This window comes from Sus scrofa, chromosome 4 (assembly GCF_054392235.1).
Source record: "Sus scrofa isolate SSC_HxYL_T2T_F1_AM1 chromosome 4, Sscrofa_HxYL_maternal_Yorkshire_Landrace_v2.0, whole genome shotgun sequence".
NCBI classification, from domain to species: Eukaryota; Metazoa; Chordata; class Mammalia; order Artiodactyla; family Suidae; genus Sus; species Sus scrofa.
The window spans coordinates 53,959,150-53,986,296 of NC_139386.1; the positions used below are offsets into that span (position 1 = coordinate 53,959,150).

At 35.6% G+C, this 27,147-nt stretch overlaps 1 protein-coding gene across 2 annotated transcripts in view; it reads right to left on the reverse strand.

Moving 5' to 3' along the window:
* Nucleotides 1-27,147, reverse strand: part of CNBD1 (cyclic nucleotide binding domain containing 1) — a 563,418-nt gene that overhangs the window by 218,011 nt on the left and 318,260 nt on the right. The window lies entirely within an intron of this gene.

Consider the following 27,147-nt stretch of genomic DNA (forward strand, 5'->3'; position numbering starts at 1 on the left):
ATTCAGAGAGTGGAGGAGGCAAGATGGCGGAAGAGTAGGGGGACACGTTCGCCCTCTCCCACAAACACAACAACAAAAAACACACCTATATGATAAATGACTTGCACAGAACAGCAACCAATTTCTGGCAGAAGAACCTAAACTCCAATAACAGCAAGAATTTCATGACATTACCAGTTAAAACAAGAGAAAAGAGGAGAGCGAGAGAAGGGGAATCCAGATGGACGGGCACTCCTGAAAGGGAACTGCGGAGCAGAAAGGGAACCTGCACCCTGGAAAGTCACCTACTTGACAGAAAGATCAACCGAACCAGAGGAATATCCAGATGCAGAGAAGAGTGTAGCAGTAAGTTGGAGTTCTGAAAAGCAGAGCAAGAACAGAACAGATCATCTGAACTACGGGCACAGTCACCAAAAATTGAGACACCTGGGTCGGGGCTGGGCACCGAGACCTCTGCTCCAGAGGTTAGTCCCCGGGAAAGGGCTGGGGGGTGGGGTGGAGCGGAGACTGCTTGGGAGGTCTAGAAACCGGTCTGTCAAGTTTGATGGGGCAGAGACTTCCTGGGAGACTAGAAAGCAGAGCCTCGCAGGGGGAGGGAGTGATATGCTAAGGGCGGGGAAGTGGAAAGTCACATCAGAGGGAACCTGGGAGAAGAGCTGGGTCTGCACCAGTGTTGGGGAGGGGAGAAAAGAAGGGGTGGGCCACCACAGAATACTCCCCACACCCCAGCGAGCTTACCAGCCCACTAGCTATCAAAAAGCTGTGCTTCCCAGTGCATGCACCCCACCACCCACTACTTACACGCTGGACCTAGGGCTGCCTGCCATCTGGGAGGGCTGGCCTCAACAATTGCCAGAAGCTTACCACCACAGGGGCTGTCCCTGCCCTGGCCTGCTTGCCTTCTGGAGGGGCTACACCCCACGGAGCAGCACCAAACATCACCACCCCGGGGAAAATGTCTGCAGCCCAGAAAAGCTAGAACAAGCTTGGCTGGGCCGTGAAAAAATCTGCCTAATTCTCGGACAGTCCTTCCAAGTCAGGCTGCCCTGGGGAAGAGCCTCTTGGGTTCTCAGTGGCCCAGCTAGCTGCTCTATCCCTCTGAGGGTGCTACACTCCCGCAGAACAGCTACCCAGCACTGCAGGCCAACTGTAAGAGCCCCTGCAGCCCAGAAAAGCTAGAACAAGCTTGGCCAGGCTGTGTAAAGAGCTGCATACATTCTCAGACAGTCCTTCTGAGTCAGGCTGCCCAGGGGAAGAGCTTCAGGGGTTCTCAGTGACCCAGATAGCTTCTTCAACCTTTGGGGGGCACTGCACTCCTGCAGAACAGCTGCCCAGCAACGCCAGCCCCCTGTAAGAGCCCCACAGCCCAAAAACACCAGAGCAAACTCTGCCCATCCGAGTGAAATCTGCTTCCATCGTGGTGTGGATCTCCCAGTCCTGTCTGCTCTCACGAAGTCCTCCTTTGCTTCAGAGAGACCATGTTAGCCCAGCCAACACTCCAGAAAAGCCACACTGCCTCAAAAAAGACTGACCAACAACGCCAGCCCTCAGGAAACATTCCACAGCAGTGCCAAGGCAAACACTGCCCGGCCACAGAGAGTACAACTCCACCAGGAAAAAGAAAACAACAAGCAAGATGAAGAAGCTGAGAAACCACCCCCAGTTAAACCAACAGGAGAACTCACCTAAATCAGTCAGCAATGAAACAGATCTCTGCAGTCAGACAGACCTGGAGTTCAAAAGAGAAATAGTGAAAAGACTGAAGGAATTAAGAGAAGATATGAACAGTAATGCAGACACCCTCAGAAAGGAACTGGAAAATATAAGGAGGGCCAAGAAAAACTAGAAAATTCATTTGCAGGGATACAAACTGAACTAAGGGCAGGGAAAACCAGAATGAATAATGCAGAAGAACGAATTAGTGATGTGGAAGATAGAATAATGGAAACCACCCAATCAGGTCAGCAGACACAAAACCAAATGAAAAACATGAAAACAATATAAAAGACCTGTAGGATAATATAAAGCCGGCCAATCTACACATAATAGGAATTCCAGAAGGAGTAGAAAAAGATAAGGAGATGGAAAATATATTTAAAGAAATTATCGCTGGAAACTTCCCAAATCTAAAGGATACTGGGTTCAAGATACAGGAAGCACAGAGGGCCCCAAACAAATTGAACCCAAATAGACCCACACCAAGACACATCATAATAAAAATGGCAAAAGTTAGTGATAAAGAGAGGATCCTAAAGGCAGCAGGAGAAAAGCAGAATGTTACCTACAAGGGAACCCCCATAGGATTATCAGCTGATTTCTCTACAGAAACACTACAGGCCGGGAGGGAATGGCAAGAGATATTTAAAGTGCTAAAAGGAAAAAATACGCAACCTAGAATACTCTATCCAGCAAGAATATCATTGAAAATAGAAGGGGAAATAAAATATTTTCCCAACAAACAAAAGCTAAAAGAATACAGCAATATAAAACCCAGGCTAAAAGAAATACTGGAAGGGTTTCTCTAAACCAAAAAGAAAGGAAGGAAAGAAAGTGAGGAACAGAAAAAAAAAAGAAGAGGAAGAACTAGGATTGAGGAAACCACAATCAGTGAGCAGTCACTCAAATAAGCCAGCATTCAGATTTAATCATGAACATGTTTCAAACAAAATAAAATTAAAAAGAAAAAAAAAAGAGTCATCGAAATTGTAAAATGTGGGCAAGGGATGTTAGGAAATAAATAGACCTGATCTTTGTTTGTTTGTTTCTCTTCTTAATTTAACACAGTAATGAAGTGTTTGAACCTACAGGACCATCAGGCTAAAACACACAATTATAGGAAGGGGTTAGCATACTTAAAAAACAGGGCAACCACAAGCCAAAACCAAACATTGCATTCACAAAAAATGAAAAAAAAAAAAAAACAAAACACTCAAGCAGATAATAACCAGAAACCATCCAACCAAAAAAAGAAAGGAAGAATGGAGAACCATAGAGTCAACTGGAACACTAGGTTCAAAATGGCAATAAATAATCATCTATCAATTACTACTTTAAATGCCAATGGACTGAATGCCCCAATCAAAAGACACAGAGTGGCTGAGTGAATAAAAAGGCAAAAACCTTCAATATGCTGCCTACAAGAAACTCACATTAGGACAAAGGATAGATATAGATTGAAAGTGAAGGGGTGGGGAAAAATTTTTCATGCCAATAGACATGACAGGAAAGCAGGCATTGCAATACTCATATCAGACAAAATAGACTTTAAAACAAAAGATATAAAGAAAGACAAAGAAGAACACTATTTAATGATTAAGGGATCCATCCAAGGAGAGGATGTTACTATCGTCAACATATATGCCCCAAATATAGGAGCACCCAGATACATACAACAAATACTAACAGACATAAAGGGAGAAATCGATGGGAATGCAGTCATAGTAGGAGATTTTAATACCCAACTCACACAAATGGACAGGTCCTCTAGACAGAAAACCAATAAAGCCACAGAGATCCTGAAGGAAACAATAGAAAAGTTAGACTTAATTGGTATCTTCAGGACACTACATCCAAAAAAATCAGAATACACATTCTCTCAAGTGCACATCGAACATTCTCAAGAATCGACCACACATTAGGACACAAAGCTAACCTCAACAAATTTAAGCATAGAAATTATCTCAAGTGTCTTCTCTGACACAATGCCATGAAACTAGAAATCAACTCGGGAAAGAAATGAGAAAAAACCTACTACATGGAGACTAAACAACATGCTACTAAAAAATCAATGGGTCAATGAGGAAATCAAGAAGGAAATTAAAAATTACCTTGAAACAAATGATAATGAAGACACAACTCCTCAAAATCTATGGGATGCTGCGAAAGCAGTGCTCAGAGGGAAATTGATAGCGATACAGGCCTTCCTCAAAAAAGAAGAAAGATCCCAAATGGGCAACTTAACCCTCCACCTAAACGTATTAGAAAAAGAAGAACAAAAAAGACCTAAAGTCAGCAGAAGGAAGGAAATTATAAAGATCAAAGAAGAAATCAATAAAATAGAGATTCAAAAAACAATAGAGAAAATTAATAAAACTAAGAGCTGGTTCTTTGAAAAGGTACACAAAATTGACAAACCCCTGGCCAGACTCACTAAAAAGAGGAGAGAAAGAACTCAAATAACCAAAATTAGAAAAGAAAAAGGAGAAATCACAACGGATACAGCAGAAATACAAAAAACCATAAGAGAATACTAGGAACAACTATGTGCCAACAAATTTGACAACCTGGAAGAAATGGACAATTTTCTAGAATCTTACAGCCTGCCAAAACCGAATCAAGCAGAAACAGACCAACTGAACAGACCGATCCCTAGAAATGAAATTGAAGAGGTCATAAAAACACTCCCTACAAATAAAAGTCCAGGGCCAGATGGCTTCACAGGCGAATTCTATGAAACTTATAAAGAGGATGTGGTGCCCATCCTCCTTAAACTCTTTCAAAAGGTCGAAGAAGAAGGCATACTCCCAAAGACATTCTAGGATGCCACCATCACCCTCATTCCAAAACCAGACGAAGATACCACCAAAAAAGAAAACTATCAGCCAATAACTTTGATGAACATAGATGCAAAAATTCTCAACAAAATCTTAGCCAGCTGATTCCAAAAACATATAAAAAAAAATCATACACCATGACCAGGTAGGGTTCATCCCAGGTTCACAAGGATGGTTCAACATACACAAATCAATCAAGGCCCTACACCACATTAACAAAAGAAAAGTCAAAAATCATATGATCATCTCAATAGACGCAGCAAAAGCATTTGACAAAGTCCAACATCCATTCATGATCAAGACCCTTGCCAAAGTGGCTAGAGAGGGAGCATTCCTGAACATGATCAAAGCCATTTATGATAAACCCACAGCAAATATAATACTCAATGGGGAAAAACTGAAAGCCTTCTCACTCAAATCTGGAACAAGACAGGTATGCCCATTCTCAACACTGCTCTTCAACATAGTTTTGGAAGTCCTAGCCACAGCAATTAGACAAACAAAAGAAATCAAAGGCATCCATATAGGAAGAGAAGAGGTAAAACTGCCACTGTATGCAGATGACATGATACTATACCTAGAAAACCCTAAGGACTCAACCCAAAAACTCCTTGAACTGATTAATAAATTCAGCAAAGTAGCAGGATAGGAGACTAACATTCAGAAGTCAGTCACATTTCTGTACACCAACAATGAAATATTAGAAAAGGAATACAAAAATACAATACCTTTAAAACTGCACCTCACAAAATCAAATACCTCAGAATACACCTGACCAAGGAGGTAAAGGACTTATATGCCAAGAACTATCAAACTTTAATCAAAGAAATCAAAGAAGATGCAAAGAAATGGAAAGATATTCCATGTTCCTGGATTGGGAAAATCAATATTGTACAAATGGCCATACTACCCAAAGCAGTCTACAGATTCAATGCAATCCCTATCAAATTACCCATGACATTTTTCACAGAACTGGAACAAACAATCCACAAATTTATATGGAACCCCAAAAGACCCAGAAGCACCAAAGCAATCCTGAGAAACAAAAACCAAGCAGGAGGCATAACTCTCCCAGACCTCAAAAAATATTACAGAGCCACAGTCACCAAAACAGTGTGGTACTGGTATCAAAACAGACAGACAGACCAATGGAACAGAAGAGAGAACCCAGAAATAAACCCCGACACCTACGGTCAATTAGTCTTTGACAAGGGAAGCAAGAACATAAAATGGGAAAAAGACAGTCTATTCAGCAAGCATTGCTGGGAAACCTGGACAAATGCATGCAAAGCAATGAAATTAGAACACACCCTCACACCATGCACAAAAATAAACTCAAAATGGCTGAAAGACTTAAATATAAGGCAGGACACCACCAAACTCCTAGAAGAAAACATAGGCAAAACACTCTCTGACATCAACCTCATGAATATTTTCTCAGGCCAGTCTCCCAAGGCAACAGAAATAAGAGCAAAAATAAACCCATGGGACCTAATCAAACTGAAAAGCTTTTGCACAGCAAAGGAAACCAGAAAGGAAACAAAAAGACAACTTTCAGAATGGGAGAAAATAGTTTCAAATGATGCAACGGACAAGGGCTTAATCTCTAGAATATACAAGCAACTTATCCAACTCAACAGCAAAAAAGCCAATCACCCAATGGAAAAATGGGCAAAAGACCTGAATAGACTGTTCTCCAAGGAAGAGATACAGATGGCCAGCAAACACATGAGAAAATGCTCAACATCGCTGATCATAAGAGAAATGCAAATCAAAACTACCATGAGATACCACCTCACACCAGTCTGAATGGCCCTCATTAATTAGTCCACAAAGAACAAGTGCTGGAGGGGCTGTGGAGAAAAGGGAACCCTCCTGCACTGTTGGTGGGAATGTAAACTGGTACAGCCACTATGGAGAACAGTTTGGAGATACCTTAGAAATCTATCCGTAGAACTTCCATATGACCCTGCAATCCCACTCTTGGGCATATATCCGGACAAAACTCTCCTTAAAGGAGACACATGCACCCGCATGTTCATTGCAGCCCTATTCACAAAAGCCAGGACATGGAAACAACCCAAATGTCCATCAACAGATGACTGGAATCGGAATAGGTGGTATATATACACAATGGAATGCTACTCAGCCATAAAAAAGAATGACATAATGCCATTTGCAGCAACATGGATGGAACTAGAGAATCTCATACTGAGTGAAATGAGCCAGAAAGACAAAGACAAATACCATATGGTATCACTTATACCTGGAATTTAATATCCAGCACAAATGAACATCTCCTCAGAAAAGAAAATCATTGGACTTAGAGAATAGACTTGTGGCTGCCTGATGGGAGAGGGAGGGAGTGGGAGGGATTGATAAAACCTGAAATGTATTGGGCAGCATAAGTAATTACTCTCAGATATAAGAAAGATGCAACCTATGCTGATAACACAAGATAGAAGAATTTGGTAGCTGGAATATTGAAAAATTGAAATTCAATGATCAAGTGATTAACTTGCTCAAAATATGTTTGCTCTAACTTAAGGATACATACATACTGGCAGCACATTGTATTTATCAATTCCCATCTCGATCCCCATGCTCAATATCTAATCCTTACTCACGCAGTTTGTTATTGACTGACTAGCTAGCAGTTGTTATACATCATTATAGAAGACCTATCAGAGGGGAGTTATTCCCATAAGGCATATTTATTAAGGTAAATAAGACAATAAATTTATGTAACAAGCAATTAAATTATGCACATGGGCTTATTATCTCTGGTTACCCAATTTATTCAATGACAAAGAGAGATAGAGTCATCACTTTTTCCTGTCTTAACAAGTGTATAAATGGTATAATTATAACTCCCAAAATGATTGCAAATAAAAATCATTTTCTTCCCTTTATGCACTGGTACTTGTATCATAGTATTTAAACTATTTGATTTACAGAGGCACAAACTAATAATTTAATCACTTGCATATTACAGCCATTATAATATTACTCCTGTACCACAGTAGTGATCATAGAACTGTTCTCCTTTCTTCATGTACCAGACACCATAGATAGTTCTATTGTTTTTTTTTTTTTTTTCAAAAACATGCCACATATAAATTGTTGTGCTAAATGCTATTGGGGTATATGCCAATGTCCATGATTTCAAGCAGTGCCCAAATAAATACAAACCCTTTAAACCTCAAATTCAAGATCATCTTTCCTCCTACTTATTTTTAGAACTATTTCCAAAATACTCTTAGATGAATTAATCTTTCTAGTCATAGAGTTTATTCACTAATAACAAAAATATTCCATGGATTTTTATTAAGTATTCTTAGTGGCCCTTTACAACAGCAGTGAACACCTTCTCTAATTTGTTATATCCATTTAAAATTTAACCTTCTCAATCTATCTTCTTTAAAGCACTACTCTTTCCTTTCATCTTAAATATTAATTGTTCCATATATAGCTTAAGTAGCAATTTATATCTATTGCTAACACATAATAACCAAAACAGATTTCGTGTTAAGCACTTTCACAAATCATCTAATTTAATCCTCAAAACAGTACTATGAGAAGGATATTATTAATATTACTACTACTAAATGTATTTTATAGATAAATAAACAGAGCTTTAGAAAAATTAAGAAATATATACGAGGCCAAATGGCTAGTAAATAGCAGAGCCAGAATTTGCACCTAGGATTGACTCATATTAAGTTCTGTGCTTTTATCACCATTTTTATTATTTCAAACTGCACCTGGTATTTCCCTTGTTCTTTACCTTCTCACTCACATACCTATCATTCTTCTTCTTTTTTTTTTTTATTTTTTATTTTTTTTTTCTTTTTAGGGCTGCATCTGCAGCATATGAAGGTTCCCAGTCTAGGGGTCGAATTGGAGCTGTAGCTGCAGGCATACACCACAGCCACAGCAGCACCAGATCTGAACTGCGTCTGTGACCTACACCACACCTCACAGCAACGCAGAATCCTTAGCCTACCGAGTAAGGCCAGGGATTGAACCTGCGTTCTCATGGATTCTAGTCAGATTCTTTTCTGCTGAGCCATGACAGGAACTCCCATATCCTTCTTAACATGGATGTATATGAGTATCTTATACATTCTGTTAATCATACAAGTATCTACAGCATAGATATATATACTTCTATTTGGTAAGTAATGAAATGAATTTTTGGATATTGTGACTGAGCTGGAGAGCAGACAGAAAGCACACCTTAATTAGCAATGATGATTATATAGAATAGCCAAGTAAAACAAAACATGATCCAGAGGTGGGTTTCAAGATCATGGATTAGCCAGATACACCCACTGGAAAACTGACTAAGCTTTCGTGTAGCCTAAACAATAAATGAGAATAAATAATTTATAATGAGTTAATTAGTAAACTGAGGTGGGTCATGTTATATACCTGAATCAGTAGGTATGGGAGCATGGAAAGGAAGTTCTGTGACATGTTTTGGAGGCAATAAAGGGGATAGAAGGAAAAACAGAGTGTCTCCATGGTGCATATAAGCTTCTCCTCCAATCCCTATAGCACCTAAAATTGTTACTTAAGGGGCAGAGGTTCTCAAATGGGAATGAAAAGGAAAACACCTAATTCTTGATACATTGAGTAAGCTTACTGCTAAGGAAGACCAACTGCATGTATCATACCTGAGAAATGATCTTCCTGGTAAAATATGATTTGGTGGAAATGTCTTAGGAAGTATTTACCTTACAGACTGACTCCAGCTTAGTAGCCACGGTAAAAGTTGGAGAAGAGTTATGTCTGTAGAGATATTGTTCTTAATTTGATTCAATTACAATAGTAATCACAATAATAATACAGTATTATTTATTAAACCTATATTTTTTGCCAGAAATAGGGTGGCATTTTCTCATTTAATCTTCACAAAACTTCCTAAGGTGGATGCTATTATTCCAATTTTACAGATGAAGAAACTGAGTCTCAAGTAACTTGTCAAGTTGTAGCACAATTTGTAAGTGACCAAAGGATGCTTATTTTAAAAAGCTGCTCTCAAAAATCTATGCTACACTACTGATTTTATGATGCAGGTCTACAATGCTTTATATTTACCAGCAGTAGCCAAACAAAAGATAAAATTGTGGTAAGTTAGTTCAATACAACTAGGCAAGGCCATTTGAGTCACCAATAATATCTTAAGTCATTAAGTTACAACCATAATATTAAAGATCTAGTATCATATAAAATTTCTGCTAGAGATGAATATTCACATATCAGCAAAGATATATTTTCGTCTGGTTCTTAACACAAGTGATAGCAGCTTCTGGGGCCAATGAGTTTATTTAGATATCTAAAGGTCATTTTAGTTTACCTTTAGCCAAGTCTCTGATGACAGCATTCTCAACCACTACAACACAGGACAAAGACACAGCATTTCTACTTGATAGTATTTCAGAATTTCTGTTTGTCATTGTACGTGTGATTATTTGTCACTCAATGATGTGGAACTCCAATTTTAAAGCCTATGCTAAAGGTTATTTGCAGTTATTTTATTTTAAAATTTCACTTGAGAAATAAGTATTTGCTTAGAAAGACAAGAAGTCTCGGTGATCAAAAGTGTGAGCTTTAGCATAAACAAACCTCAGTTCTGCATTAGTATAATTGAGTGTTTACTAGCTGTGTTACCTTGAACAAGTAAAGAAAGTGTTAGTCTTTTCGAGAACTATAAAATTATAACATATGTCTTATAAGATTATTGTGAGGATTACCTGAAATACTCTATAAAAGTTTGAACTTAGTTCTAACTTAATGCAAGTACATAGCAAACACTCATTAAATAAAGGCTGCTATTATTACTCATCATCTTTCTCATCATCATTATCATCATCAGCCTTATGACTGTAGTATTAACTATATTTACTTCTTAGTCTCATTTAACACTGTAATCAAACAAATCCATATAATAGTTCATGTTATACTTAGCAATATAAACAACAAAATGCTAGGTCATAGATTTAGTAATAACAGCATAATTTTAAAACCTATATTTTAATTTATTTTTTAAACATTGTACACTTGTATTAACTTATTATTATTTTAATTAAACAAGGTTTCTCCATGAGTAATAATGTCACATACAGGTTTGTTCCCTTGTTCAGGAGTTGTAAAGGGATGAAAATTTCTTGGAATTTTCATATAAAGAGACTCTCTTTTGACCTAACACACTCTCTATTCAGCCTCTCAATGCAGCTTTTCTCAGTTTCTAGGACTCAAGTGACTAAATAAAAAACCAAGTTTCCTCTGAACTATAGATGACTTACAATTGTAGAGACCAGTTTTGCCACTTAAAAAAGATTTCAAATTAATACCCATGTCATTCACAAAAGTCTAAATTAGGTTTTTATATGTTATCCATTCTTATTGCTCCTTCATTGTGAATGTGAATAAATAACAAAATGTTAGGCCACATGCTTAATAATAACAATATTATTTAAAAATCCATACTTCTTAAAGTTACAATTTCTTTGGAGAAATATTTAGCAATTTCATCAAAAAAATTAAATATCTGGGCTTTTAGATGTAGACTGTTACATTTAGAACAGATAAATGATAGGATCCTGCTGTACAGCACAGGGAACTGTGTCCTGTATATTGGGTTAGAAAAAAAAAGGAATGGGTGTGTATGGGAGGCTGGATCACTCTGATGTACAACAGAAATTGAAGGAACATTGTAAATCAACTATACTTTAATTTAAAAATATGCATCTTCTCTATGAACCAATAACTTCATTCCTGGATATTTTATCCAAGAAATATACAAATATTTATCACAAAAAGTCTTGGTACATGAATGTTCATTACTTTGGAAATACCTGAGATGCCTAGAAACAGAATAATGAATAAATGAATTGCTGTATATTCATTCAATTTACTGCTCTTCAGAAACAAAAGGTAAAATCTACTGAAACAAAATGGAAATGTGATACTCTTAAGATCTAGACTTCTATAACAAGTCATTATTATATCCCTCCCCTGGATATCTAAGTGGCATCTCAAATCTCAAACTTAACTGGAGCATTCAGTGTCTTTCCCAAATCCTCCTGTGTCTGTCTTCCCAATCCTGAGAAGTGATGTTATCATCTACCAATTCTATCCAAAATTTTAGAAATAATCATTGACTTCTCTTTAATCCTCCTTCATTTCTAACCCATAATCAATTCCTGTCAATTCTACATCCAGAACGTATCCCAAAGCCATCTATGTCTGTAATAAAGCAACACCATCCCAGCAAAGAACTTTGTTCACGTGCATTATTACCAGAGCTTCACTGATTTTTCTGCTTTGCCTCCAGCACTATATTATCTAAATCCACTCCACTGTATCCATAGCAGCCAAAATGAATTTTTCATATGTAAATAATATCATAGTACTCCTCTGCTTTTCAAAAAATCCTGGTAGATATTTAAAACATGGCATTTTTCTTTTTATATTCAAGCAAAGGATTACTGGAATGCCCCAAAATAATTCGATCATTTCTTTGAAATGCTATTTTTTTTTAACTAAAATTATGTAGTGGAAGAGTTGTAAAAGCTACTACAATGAAATATTCCCCAGAAATCTTACTTTTTATGAATATCTAGCATATACTAGTTAGGTTGGTTATTTTTAGTGCAAAATTTATGAAGACATTCTTTGGAGTAAAGGAAAAGTTTAATTTAAAAAGTACATTCTTTGACAGAGAGCAAAGCAATTAAATATGCAGAGAAACCCATTGGCTCTGACATTAAAATATTAAATTTGCTCAAAAGGTTATAAAGAGTAGTTATCTGTAGGCATGCATCAAATCTCTTGAAACAACAGTAATCAAAAGACATGAGAGTATAACCATAAACTGCCAGATTCATCTTCCCAGAATTCGTGTGGTTAGAGTTCTCTTCAAGTGACTAGTATAGTTCTTTACTATGCTTTAATCTAAGATAATTGTTCTAGCTGGTCTAAATACAAACTGCCTGCCTGAACCTGCCTAAGTGACTAATAACTGCTTTCTACATCCAATGGACCAAAGTATTTTCTTGCTGTCCATAATACCACTTTCTGCCCACACTGCTTTTTCTATTGAGATATTTTTATTCTTTCATTTGTCCATTCTTTAAGTTATCTTATTCAAAATTATTTTATTTTAAATAAGCTACGTATCCATACTAACCACCATATCTATAAACAGGAGTAAAATTTCAATGAAGGGTTACAGTCAAATGAAAACAGAAACTTAAAAAAAAAAAAACAACTAAGTCACATAAAAAAACTAATTATACAGTCTAAGAACTTATACTAAATACATGAGGGCACAGGGGACATTAAGGGACTTTTTTCAGAGGAAGTAAAGCCTAATTAGTTTCTTGAGAATGCATGAAAAACTGCCAGGAAACTCCAAAAGAGCATGTTATACCAGGTGCAGAAAACAAGATGTGTAGAGACATGGAGACAACATAAACTGCCAGTGAACTATAAGTAGTCTTTTATGGCTAGCAAAAAGTTGCACTAGAGAGCAGAACTCCTTGTGGAAAGCCCTGAAATCAATGCAAAATAATTTAAATTTTATCTTGTAAGTGACTAGAAATAACTACAGCATTTTACGTAAGGGAGCAACATAATCACATTTGATTTTACAAAAGTCACTAGTGACAATGTGGATGACAAAGTGAGGAAGTTCAAATATTAAACACAAGGATAGGAGGTGGTCATAGCGTTATAAAAATAATATAAGAGACTGAAGGTAAAAATTAGTAGAAAGAATGGAATGAAAGACAAAAACATAATTAACAATAAAAATGGTAGGTAAAAACTGAACTCTCACAATGTGCTAGGCATTGTTCTCAGTGCTTTATCTGATCTCATTTCATTCAAACAATGATGTATGTTGTGGGTACTGCTACTGGCTCGGTTTCTACAGATAAGGGACCTGAAGCTTAGAGTCTTACCAAGTTGTCCAAATTTCCACAGCTATAAAGTATATGATCTGACTTCATCATCCATGCTCTCAAAAATGGAACTACAACGGTCACACCATTTGGACAGGGCACAAACAGCTCACAGCTTCTTCATTATATGCTATATTCTATGGAATTCTATAAAATAATGAGGCAGTGCCTGTTTTCATCAATGACCTATAAACAGGGTTCTCTTAGAGACATAACACAAGTTCTTAACTCCATGATATGTTCCTGGCCACTTGAACCCACAATGAACCTGCTCTTATCCAAATGCCATAGATCTCCTTATCAGGACCTGTTCATGTAATCATGTAGTGTCTTTCTCATTCTTGTAACAAGAGTTAGTTCTGTTGCCCTACTGAGGACTAAGAACATTTCCTATGTTTTATTTCGGGGATCCCCGGCTCTATCACAATGTTGTCAAATAATAGATTGTGTATGTGTGTGTTTGTGTGTGTGTTGTTATTTTTTGCCAGTTTGTAGACATGCTGACCAAAATCCAAAAACAAAAAGTCAAATCTATAAGAGGTGTGCATATGTATTATTGTCTTGATATTTACAAGAGCAGGATAATGGGGAAAAACATATATTTTGTGTTTATTACTTTTATCATTGTGAAATACTAATTTTGTAAAAAGATATCAAGACAACAAAGCATCCAGTCTGCTAAAGGATAACAAGCAATTAGGTCAATCATGTTTTATTTTTAGAGTAAATTAGATAACTTACCAAAGAAAAGCACAAAAAATATTCTCAGGTTAAACGTTTGAACTTTATCAATTAAATTATATTCCTCAAATGAAATGTATTTTTTCCCATCTAGGATGATATTTTTTTATATAACAAATACTCACAAACTGAGGTCAGGGAATTGATGGAAAAGCTTGAGAGGGTCTGTTTAGTGAGAGTTATTAGAGTCCTTCAGTCATCTCCTTCCCTCCTCTACCCCTTGCCTGAAAGCTCAAAATAAGAATGAAAGGAACTCTTTTGCTCCTTTCAGGTCTGCCTTCTTCCCCTCTGACCTTAAATTAACTTAATTACAGGAATGAGGTAATTTAACCTAACTCCTGATTTATGCTCCACTGAATACACACAATGCCATGCCTAACCTGTTGATTCTTTTTTTAGATCAAAAGAAATAAAAAAGAATTGAATAGTTCAAAAATGACTAGTTCTCTTCCCACAATACCCCCCTTAGCAATCAGATCGGAGAAGGTAACCATAAAATTTTACCTCTAATATCCACTCTCCCTTCCTTCCTGATCCTCTGAAAGGAGCAAAAAAGCTGCAGGTGAATAGAAGAGGATGCAGAGTAAGAAAAGAGGGGAAAAAACTGATGTTAACTCCTTTCCCCAACTGCAGACTTATGCACAATAAGGCAGAGTGTTATTAAGCATGAGAGTGCAAATTTTGATATGAAGACAGGACTGGAGGTTTTAATATATAAAAAATGAGTATATTTGTTAATAACCAGGATCTGACTTAGATTTTGTCCAGGGAGAATGGTAAAATATTATATAGCTTGTTTGAAAGTTTTGAAAAAAATAAAGCTATTATAAGTTCACCCGACAGAGTCCAAATTGTTCAATATATATTTTTTATCAAATTATTTTCTTTCCACATGGCTTCAAATGTTGATTTTTCAAAAAATACTTCTTTTCATAAACTATAAATTTATTTACTTATTTATTTATTTTTGTCTTTTTGCCTTTTCTTGAGCCACTCCCACAGCATATGGAGGTTCCCAGGCTAGGGATCTAATGAGAGCTGTAGCCACCAGCCTACTCCAGAACCACAGCAACGCAGGATCTGAGCCGTGTCTGTGACCCACACCACAGCTCATGGCAACGCCAGATCCTTAACCCACTGAGCAAGGCCAGGGAACAAACCTGCAACCTCATGGTTCCTAGTCGGATTCGTTAACCACTGCGCCACAATGGGAACTCCCAACTATAAATTTATTTTAATAATTACCGAGTGTCTTCAGCTTAAAAAATGCATGATATTTCTAAATGTTATTATGTCAAAAATACATTTTAATAAAAGACAGCAATATAGCAAAATATATATATCAGATATAGGACTATATAAAGTATAAAATGAAATGTAAAGTATAAAATGCAGAGTGTGTGTATGTATGTTTGTATGTGTTAGCATATACCATACCATTAAGAGTTGACTCTAAAGAAATATGCTTTTTTTTTTTAGAGCCACACCTGAGGCATATGGAAGTTGCCAGGCTAGGAATCAGAGCTGTAGCTGCCAGCCTACACCACAGCAGATCAACACTGGATCCAAGCCACAACCGTGATCTACACCACAGGAAATGGCTGTGGTGCGATCATGGTTGTGGTCAGATCCTCAACCCACTGAGCATGGCCGGGGATCTAACCTACCTCCTCATGGATATTACTCGGGTTTGTTACCACTGTGCCACAATGGGGATGCCCAGAAATATTATCTTCATGATTTTGCTTTGAAAAATTGTGAGGCTAATTAGAAAAGAAAAATAAAGATTTCAAAACTATTAGAAGCATCATTGGTGATTTATAAAGGAAAGTATAATTTTCCTTTCTTTTTTATATAAAACATTATAATAAAAATAGTTTTGCTTTATTATGGATAGTAATATAAAGAAAAGCAAAACCAAAAATCATGCTATATTTTTGTACTATAGTAATTCTTTTTTAGTCCAATTGACATTAAGGGAGTAATTACAATAGATACTTGCATGTCATGAAGAATGAATTTGATCCTTAGACTGTACACTGTTCATTTTATGTTCATTATACTCAGATAATATCCCTTTGTTTACAAAAATTTTTAGAGAGCTAAATTGAAGAAGGAATATGGTATTACTTTTTTTTTGCTTCTTCGTAGTTTGGTACTCTGACACAACACAATAAAAAAGCAAAGAAACCAAATAGATGGAGGAAAAAATAAAACACAACCCTTGGTGAAAAACCACAAAAACTCTCCTAAGCATAAATAATATTTAATATTTTATTTTTAAATAAATGTATGAAAAATCAGTTAATATAATTCGACAAGGGGTAGCATGTATAACAATATAACTCACATTTCTTATAGGGGACAGAATCAACAAAGATAATTTGCATTTTTAACAATATGAAATAAATTTTAGTCAATAGTCACATAGGTATCCTTCAGTAGACTTAAGAACAAAAGCCCTAGAATTTTGAGAATTAACAAAATTGTCTGCTTTTATTTCTATTATATTTTCAAAATGTTCTATCAGAAGTAAAATAAAGGAGGATTTAGAGCTATGAACTGCTTAAAAAAGTCCATCACTGTAGTACTGATAATCCTGGCATGCTGTAGCAGTACAACTGATAAAACTTTTAATGTTGTTGAACATGGATAGGGTATTGGCAGAAGAGAACACTCAGGACCTTTGAAATGCTGGAGAATGAGTAATTAGAAGAATCATAGAAAATAATATCTGTTGCTAAAGGATGTGATTACACTTCAGAATGATAATGAAAGGTTAAGGAAAATCAACCATCAGTTTAAGGGTGATGTAATCCAAGGGCTCATATGGTAGCATACAGAGAAAATCTCCACCTCTATGGTTGGAAGAGAGAAAAAAATTGAGGATTGGACTCAGTATTTAATTATAAGGAAATCACAGCTTCAAGTAACTTTGCATTCACAGCCACAGCAAATACTCTATTGAACCCCAAAACTTGGGATGGACTTTAAAACCTGGTACATAAAGTGTCATGACTGCCATCATTACAGTTAAAAAATATAGTGAATGCATTAAAAAAATGGAGTTTTGTCCAGGTCTGGTTCACAATAGCTCCCCTGGGTTCATAGACCAATCTGATGGAAATTTCCATATACTTTAAATGTGTAATTTGAATGGATACTTGATAGAGGCGCCACATTGAGTTCTTGGTCTTTGTGGTAAGAGCTATCAGTAAGGAAGACCAAGTGGAGGCATCTGAAATTTCTCTCTCCATACTCGCCTCCACCTTTGCCAAGATAGTAAATCAAAACAATATCACAGGAGTTCCTCTTGTGGCTCAGTGGTAAGGAACCCAACTAGGATCCATGAGGATGCAGGTTCAATCCCTGGCCTTGCTCAGTGGGTTAAGGATCTGGCATTGCTGTGAGCTGTGGTACAGGTAATAGATGTGGCTTGGATCTGATATTTCTGTGGCTATGGAGTAGGCTGGCAGCTGTAGCTCTGATTTGAGCCCCTAGCATGGGAACTTCTATATGCTGCAACTGAGGTCCTAAAAAGCAAAAAAAAAAAAAAAAAAAAACAAAAAAAAAACAAAAAAAATCACACACATCAGGAAGATGGAATATTAGGCGGTTCCATCCAGCCCTCACACCCCCCAAATCAATGATTTAACAACTGTCCACAAATAAAAATAGAATGTCAGAGTACAAGTAAAAAGCTACAACACCACATTGGAGCACAAAAACTGAAAATGGTCAACTAAAACATGAAGAAAATATTTTGCCTCTGTCACCCAGGTCCAGGGCAGTGTAGCTAAGTGCCAAGAGGAATGCTTTCCTTTGTGACATCTCCAGGGGGAGTAAATAAGAGCAAGATGATATCACAGCTTTCATCACTGAGGACTTCCAAAATATTTGCCAGTGTAGACCCCAACTGCCAGAGATGACATGTTGCTATGCCTCCCTGAAACTGAAACCACTGTGCACTCCTCAGGGTCAGCACCACCATAGCCACAGACATACACACCCTGGACACAGAACTGCTACAGCAAACATGCTCTACCTATATAAGAGAGAGAGAGAGAGAGAGAGAGAAAAGGATATAAAGTTCAAAGAAATAATACACATACACACCCTGGACACAGAACCGCTACAGCAAACATGCTCTACCTATATAAGAGAGAGAGAGAGAGAAAAGGATATAAAGTTCAAAGAAATAATGATCAAAAACTTCCCAAACATGGAGATGGAAATAGACACCAAGATTCATGAAGCCCAAAGAACCCAAGTATTTTAAATGTAAAGAGGTCTATACCATGACATACTAAAATTTGAATGTCAAGACATATTATTTTGAAAGAAGCAAGAGAAAAGCAATTTGCTGCCTAAAAAGAACCTTCCGTAGATTTTCATAGCAGAAACCTACAAGGCCAGGACAATGTGAAATGATATATTGAAATTACTGAAAGAAAAAAACTGCCAATGACTATACCTGGAAAAACTATTATTTAAAAATAAAATAGAAATAAATGTTTTTCCAGATCAACAAAACCTGAGGGAGTTCATCAGCACTACATATGCCTTAAAAGAGTTGCTAAAGGAATTTCTTCCAGTTGAAACAAAAACATGATAAATAGAGATGTGAAAGTATATTAAAGCATAACTCTCATTGGTAAAGGTAAATATATAGTCAAATACAGAATAATCTATCATTGTAATGGTGGTGCCTAAATTTCCTCAAACCCTAAAATAAAAGTTAAAAAACAAAAATATCAAGAAGAAGTATAACTACCTAGATTTGTTAGTGGTACACAATATAAAAAGAAGTATCTCTGACTACAAGTACACAAAGGCAGGTGTAAAAGTATAGTTTTATGTGACTAAAGTTATCATCAATTAAAATAGATGGATATAACTACGAGATATTTTATGCGAGTCTTGAAGTAAACACACACATACAAACTATAATGGATACACGAACGATAAAGGAAAAAGAATCAAAGAAATTCCCACAAATTTTATAACTCAAGAAGCTGGAAAAGAACAAACTAAGCCCAAAGTTAGCAAAAGTAAAAAATAATAAAGATCAGAGTGAAAATAAATCACATTGAGAATAGAAAAGCAGTAGAAATAATCAATAAAGTTTTGTAAATATAAAGTTGACAAACTCTTAGTCTAAGAAAAAAAGAGAGAAAGAAGTCTAAATAAATAAAATCAGAAATGAAAGAGAAGACATTACAATGGATGGTTCAGAAGTAAAAAGATTAACTAAAGATTTAAATGAAGAATTATGCTCCAAAAAATCAGACAACCTAGAATAAATGGATAAATTTCTAGAAATACACATTCTATCAAAAGTAAATCAAGGAAAAATAAAAACCTGAGCCAATGAATAAGAAACAGGATTATTAAATCACCAAACATCAAGCAACAAAGAAAAGCCCAGAGCAGAATGACTTCACAGGTGAATTCTACAAAAAGTACAAAGAAGAATCAATATGAATTTTTCTTAAACTATTCAAAAAAAAAATAGAAAGATCACTTTCAACTCATTGCATTAGGTCAACATAACATTGATACCAAAACATTGATACCAAATCTAGACAAATATACCAAAGAAAAGAAAACTACAGGCAAATATCCCCAAGGAACATAGATGCAAACATATTCAATAAAATGGTAACGAACTTAAAGGATAATACACCACAACCACATGGGACCTATCCCTGAGATGCAAGGATGGTTCAATGTTTATAAATTAATCAATGTGAGGGACCACATTAACAGTATCAGATATAAAATTACATGATCATGACAATAGATGCAGAAAAAGCATTTGACAAAATCCAACATTCACTCATGATAAATACTGAATAAAATAGCTGTAGAAGTAATGAACCTAACAAAGTAAAGGCCATATGTGAAAAATCTGCAGTAAACATCACAATCAATACGGTACAACCTAAAAGCTTTTCCTGTAAGATCCAATACAAAGCAAGGATGCCCACTTTTTCTACTTCTCTTCAACATAGTACTGAAATTTTAGAGCAATTGTACAAAAAAAAATAAAAAGAAGGAAAAGGAGGAGGAGAAGGAGCAGGGAAGAAAGACATCCAGGTCAGTAGGAAAAAGTAAAATTATCTGTTCACAAATGACATAATATTATATGTACAAAACCCCCAAAACTCCACCAATAATTGTTAGCAATAATAAATAAATACAATAAAATTGCATATTACAAAATAAACATACAAATAACTGTCTTTTCTATACACAAGAACAAGCTATACAAAAAAAGAAATTGAGAAAGCAATTCTATATACAAGAATAACAAAAATAATAAAATACTTAGGAATAAACTTAACCAAAGAGGTGAAAGATATGTGCACTGAAAATTATAAATCATTAATGAAGAAACTGAAGAAAACACAGATAAATGGAAACATTGTGTTCATGATAGAAAAAGTTAATATAGATAAAATGTGCACACTTCCAGCCCAAATTCAACAACATATTAAAAGAATTATACACCATGACCAAGGGGGATTTATCCTTGGGATGCAAGGAAGGTTCAACATATGTAATCAATAAATGTGATACACTACATTCATAGAATGAAAGATAAAAATCCTATGATCATCTCAATAGATACAGAAAAAAAATTGACAAAACATAGCAGTCTTTCATTGCAAAGCCTTCAAAAAATGGATACAGAAAGTAAAAAACCTCAACGTAATAAAAGCCATACCTGACAAAGCCATGGCTAACATCATAATCAATCATGAAAGAGTAGAAAGCTTTTCCTGTAAGATCAGAAAAAAGGCAAGGGCACCACTCTCACTGCCATTATTCAATATAGTACTGGAAGTCCTAGTTAGAACAATTAGTCAAAACAAAGAAATAAAGAAAGGACACTATAATCTTCTTATTTTCAGGTGATAGGATCTTATATGCAAAAAAAGACAAAAATAACTGTTTGGTTAGGGTTAGGGTTAGGGGTTAGGGTTAGTGTTAGGGTTAGTTCAAAGTTTCAGAATATAAAATTCTTACACAGAAATCAGTGGTATTTCTATACATTAACAAAACATCTGGAAAAGAAACTATCCCATTCGTGATAGCATCAAAGATGCAAAATAATTAGGATCATGTATAAACAAAGAACTGAAGTGTCTGTGCAATGAAAACTATAAGATTTTTATGAAAGAAACTGATGAAGATACATACAGATCCCATGCTCGTAGATTGGAGCAACTAATATTATTAATATGTCTATACTACTTAAGGCCATATATAGATTCAATGTAATCCCTATCAATACTCCATTGGCATTTTTCACAGAAATAATATATTCCTAACATTTGTATGGAACCACAAAAAGACCCTGAATTGCCAAACCAATCCTGAGAGGAAAAAAAAAAGGCAAAGTTGGAGGCAAAACACTTCCTGATTTCAAACTATACTAAAAGCTGCAATATAAAACAGTATGGTACTACCAATAAAATAAACACAATGAAACAAAAAGAGAGCTCAGAAATTAACACCATTACATGCAGTCAATGTATATTTGACAAGGGTGCCAAGAACACTCAAAAGAGGAAGAATAGGTTCTTCAATAAATGGTGCTTAGATAACCAGATAACCAAATGCAGAAATTGGAGAATTATACCACACTGCAAAATTTAACCTGAAAAGGGTTAAAGATTTAAAGATAAGATCTGATGTAAAACTAGAAGAATATATAAAAAGAAGCTCCTTGACATTGGTCTTTACATTGATTTTTTGGATACAATACCAAAACTACAAATAATAAAAGTAATAACAAATAGAACCATATTAAACTTAAAAATGTTCTTCAGAGCATTTATTTTAATCAAAAATCAAAATGAAAAGCCAATCCAGGGAGTTCCCATCATGGGTCAGTGCTTAATGAATATGACTAGGAACCATGAAGTTGCAGGTTCAATCCCTGGCCTCGCTCAGTGGGTTAAGGATCCGGCATTGCCGTGAGCTGTGGTGTAGGTCACAGACCAGCTCAGATCCCTCATTGCTGTGACTGTGGTATAGGCCAGCAGCTACAGCTCTGACTAGACCCCTATTCTGGGAAACTCCATATGCCACAGGTAAGGTCCTAGAAAAGACAAAAAGACAAAAAAAAAGAAAAAGAAAAAAAAAAAAAAGAAAAGCCAATCCATATTATGGAAGAAAATAGTTTCAAAGTATATATCAGATAAGGGGTTAACAATGGAAATTTAAGAACTCAATTCAATAGGAAAGAAATAGATAACACAATTTTTAAAAATGGGAAAATGACCTAAACAGACATTTCTCAAAAGAAGATGTAAAATGGCCAACAGGTACACGAAAATGTATGTAATAAAAATTGAAACCACAATGAGATATCACCTCATACATGTCAAAAGGCTATTATCAAAAGGACAAAGGGTAAATATTGGGAAAAAAGGGGTGGAAAGGGAATCCTTGTGTACACCAACTCTTGGTGGACATGTAAATTTGTACAGCCATTAGGAAAATAGTATGGAGCTTCTCCAAAAAAAAAATTTAAAACAGAACACATGATCCAGCAATCCCACTTCTGTGTAGACATCTAAAGAAATAAAAACAGGATCTTGAGATATCCATATTTTTATGCTTATTGCATTATTATTCAAGATATTAGAAACAAACTATGTGCTTATACATGAATGACTGGAGATAGAAGATAGGTTATATAAATACATAAATACAGACATAGATAAATAATGGGGTATTATTCAGTCTGAAAAAGGAGGAAATCCCATTTGTGACAACGCTCATGAATCTGGAAGACATAATGCTGAGTTAAATAAGTCAAATATACAAAGTCAAATATTGTATTATCTCACTTATACCTGTAATCTAAAATAGTTGAACTCAAATGTCCATTGTCAGATGATTGGATTAGGAATATGAGGTGTATACAAAATGGAATACTACTCAGCCATAAAAAAGAACAAAATGATGCCATTTGTAGCAAGATGGATGGAACTAGAGATTCTCATACTGAGTGAAGTAAGTCAGAAAGAGAAAGAGAAATACCATATGATATCACTATATCTAGACTCTAATATACAGCACCAAGGAAACTTTCCACAGAAAAGGAAATCACGGACTTGGAGAATAGACTTGTGGTTGCCAAAGGGGAAGGGGAGGAGATAGGAAGGACTGTGAGCTTGGGGTAAGTAGATGCAGAATGTTGCCTTTGGGATGGATTAACAATGGGATCCTGCTGTGTAGTGCTGGGAACTCTGTCTAGTCACTTATGATGGAAAATGTAATGTGAGAAAAAAGAATGTATACATGTAAGTGTAACTTGGTCATCATGCTGTACAATAGAAAAAAAAAATTATATATATATGATAAAAAAAGCAAAAAACAACAAAATCTAAAAAACAACACCTATCAATATAAGATTAAGGAAAAACAATATTTTATTGCTTTATTGTTTTATAATTTATAGATGGTAAAATTTAACCATCATAAGTATACAATTCAGTGTTTAAGTAACTTTATAGATGTGTGCAAATATAATCCAATTTAAGTACAAAAAAATAAAATAAAATAAAATAAAATAAAATAATCAAACTCATAGAAGAGAATAGAATGTTGTTTACGAGTAGGAATAGGTCAAATGGAGAGATGTTGATTAAAAGGTACAAACTTCCAGGTATGCAAGATGAGTAAATCTTGGCATGCTAAAGTACAGTGTGGTGACTATAGCCAACAATACTGTATTGTGTGCTTGAATTTTACTAGGAGAATTGATAGGTGTTCTCACCACAAACAGAAAAAGCTATGTGAGATGATGGTTATATTAATTAGCTTGATTGAGGTGCTCATTTCACAATGTAAACATACCGGAACATCAAGATATACACCTTAAATATATACACCTTAAATATATACGCTTTATCAATTATACCTCAATAAAGCTGGAACAAAAACAATACTATATCCCAGGTAGAATGACAGAGATTGGTAATGCATTAGTAGACCTAAAATGCAGGATTCAGAGATGGTAGTCCCATCTTATTCTCATTTAATTCATGAGTTTTGCCCACCCTCCAAAAAATAGATCCTAGAGATTGGAGTGTACTATGACAAAGTCAACAAAGTAGCAGCAGTAATTACATCTGCTGTGCTAAATGTGCTTTTGTTTCTAAAGTAAACTGACAAAAAGTATCCCGTACATGGTACTTGGCCATTGAGTGGTGAATGCATTCTTTTCCATCCCTATCAAATATGTTAGAAACATTACCCTTTATGTGTGATCAAAAAATGATACTTTTACGGTCTTGTCTCCTTTTAAAATTCTCTTTATTGGTTTCATCCATGTTCATCCTTCTTTAATCTGAGAACATTCAAGGTTTTCCTGACTTCAATTTATAGTGCCAAACAAATTTGATTTTAATTGCTTTCTTTGGCTCTTTCTCCTCTGAATATCTTGATCATCATAAATCCAAACTGGCTTTTGTTAGTCACAATTCTGGTTCGTTGGACTGTATCTGATTCTCATATGGAATATCCAAACATCCAGAAATATACTGAATTTTATGTTTTTTACTAGCTTGAAATACTATATATATATTCTTGAAATACTACATATAAGTAAAGAATTTTCTTCAAGTACAACTTTCTGATTGTAATGGAATCAATCTCTTGATTACCTTAGCATTGCCTTTGAGATAAACAGCGTAAGAACATATTTTTAACTTGATTAACTCCCTTTTTTGCTTGATGAGTCTGGCTAAATACTTATCAATTTTGCTGATCTTTACAAAGAACTAATTTTTGATTTCATTGATACTCTCTATTGTTTTCTTTGCCTCTATTTAATTTATTTCTGCTCCCATCTCTATGATTTTTTCCTTCTATAATTTTGGGCTTTGTCTGTTCTTCCTTCTCTAGATGTTTTAGGTATAAGTTTAGGTTGTTTATTTGAGATTTTTCTTATTTCCTGAGGTAAGATTGTATTGCTATAAACTTCCCTCTCAGAACTGCTTTTCCTGTGTCCCATAGGCTTGGGATTGTTTTATCTTCATTGCCATTTATCTCCAAGCATCTTTTGAGTTCCTCTTTGTGATCCGTTGGTTGTTTAGTAGTGAATTGTTTAGCTCCTGGGAGTTTGCATTTTTTGCTTTTTTCTTTTTCTTGTAGTTGATTTCTAGTCTCATAGCATTGTGGTCAGAGAAAATGCTTGAAATAATTTCAATTATTTTTAATTACCAAGGCTTGATCTGTGGCCAAAGATGCAATCTATCCTGGAGAATGTTCCATGTGCATTTGAGAAGAATGTATATTCTGCTACTTTGTGATGGAATGTTCTATATATATCAGTTAGGTCTATTTGATCTAGGATGTAATTTAAGGCCTATGTTTCCTTGTTGATTTTCTGTCTGGATGATATGTCCACTGATGTATGAGGGGTGTTAAAGTCCCCCATGAATATTATATTGCTGTTAGGAGTTGCCTTATATATTGTGGTGTTCCTATGTTGGATGCATATATATTTATAATTATTATATTTTCTTGGATTGAGCCTTTGATCATTATGTAATGTCCTTGTCTCTTGTGACCTTCATTTTAAAGGCTATTTGGCCTGATATGAGTATTGCTACTCCAGCTTTCCTTTAATTTCCATTGACATATAATACCTTCTTCCAACCCCTTACTTTCAGTTTGTGTGTGTCTTTAGGAAACTGAAGTGGGTCTCTTGAAGACAGCATATATATGGGTCTATTTTTGTATCCATTCAGCCAGTCTGTGTCTTTTGGTTGGAGCATTTAATCCATTTACATTCAGTGTAATTATGGATAACTATGTACTTATTGCCTGTATCTTAATTGTTTTGGATTTGTTGTTTTAGGTCTTTTTTCTTCCTTTTCTCTTTTGTTCTCTTCTCTTTTGATTTGCTAACTATATTTAGTGTTGTATTTGACTTGCTATTTCTTTTTTATGTGTTTATGCACTGTAGTTTTTTAGTTTGTGGTACCCATTATATGCTGATATAACCATCTATATATGTACTGAATTTTTTTTCTTAATTTCTTATCTTTTTATTTCAAATGCAGACCAGGGAGTTCCTGTCGTGGCACAGTGGTTAACGAATCCGACTAGGAACCATGAGGTTGCGGGTTCGGTCCCTGCCCTTGCTCAGTGGGTTAACGATCCAGCGTTGCCGTGAGCTGTGGTGTAGGTTGCAGACGCGGCTCGGATCCCGCGTTGCTGTGGCTCTGGCGTAGGCCGGTGGCTGCAGCTCCGATTCGACCCCTAGCCTGGGAACCTCCATATGCTGCGGGAGCGGCCCAAGAAATAGCAACAACAACAAAAAAGACAAAAAAAAAAAAATCAAATGCAGACCAAAAAATGCAAATCAAAACTAAAATGAGGTACCACCTCACACTGGTCAGAATGGCCATCATTAACAAGTCAACAAATAACAAATGCTGGAGAGGGTGTCGCGAAAAGGGAACCCTCCTTCACTATTGGTGGGAATGTAGATTGGTACAACCACTAGATAAAACAGTAAGAAGGTTCCTCAGAGAACTAAATATAGAACTACCATATTATCCAGCAATCCCACTCCTGGGCATATACCCAGACAAAACTATTATTCAGAAAAATACATGTACCCCTATGTTCATTGTAGCACTATTCACAATAGCTAAGACATGGAAACAATCGAAATGTCCATCAACAGATGAATGGATTAGGAAGATGTGGTACATATATACACGGAATATTACTCAGCCATAAGAAAGAATGAAATAATCACATTTGTAGCAACGTGGATGCAACTAGAGATTCTCATATTAAGTGAAGTAAGTCAGAAAGAGAAAGACAAACACCACATGATATTACTT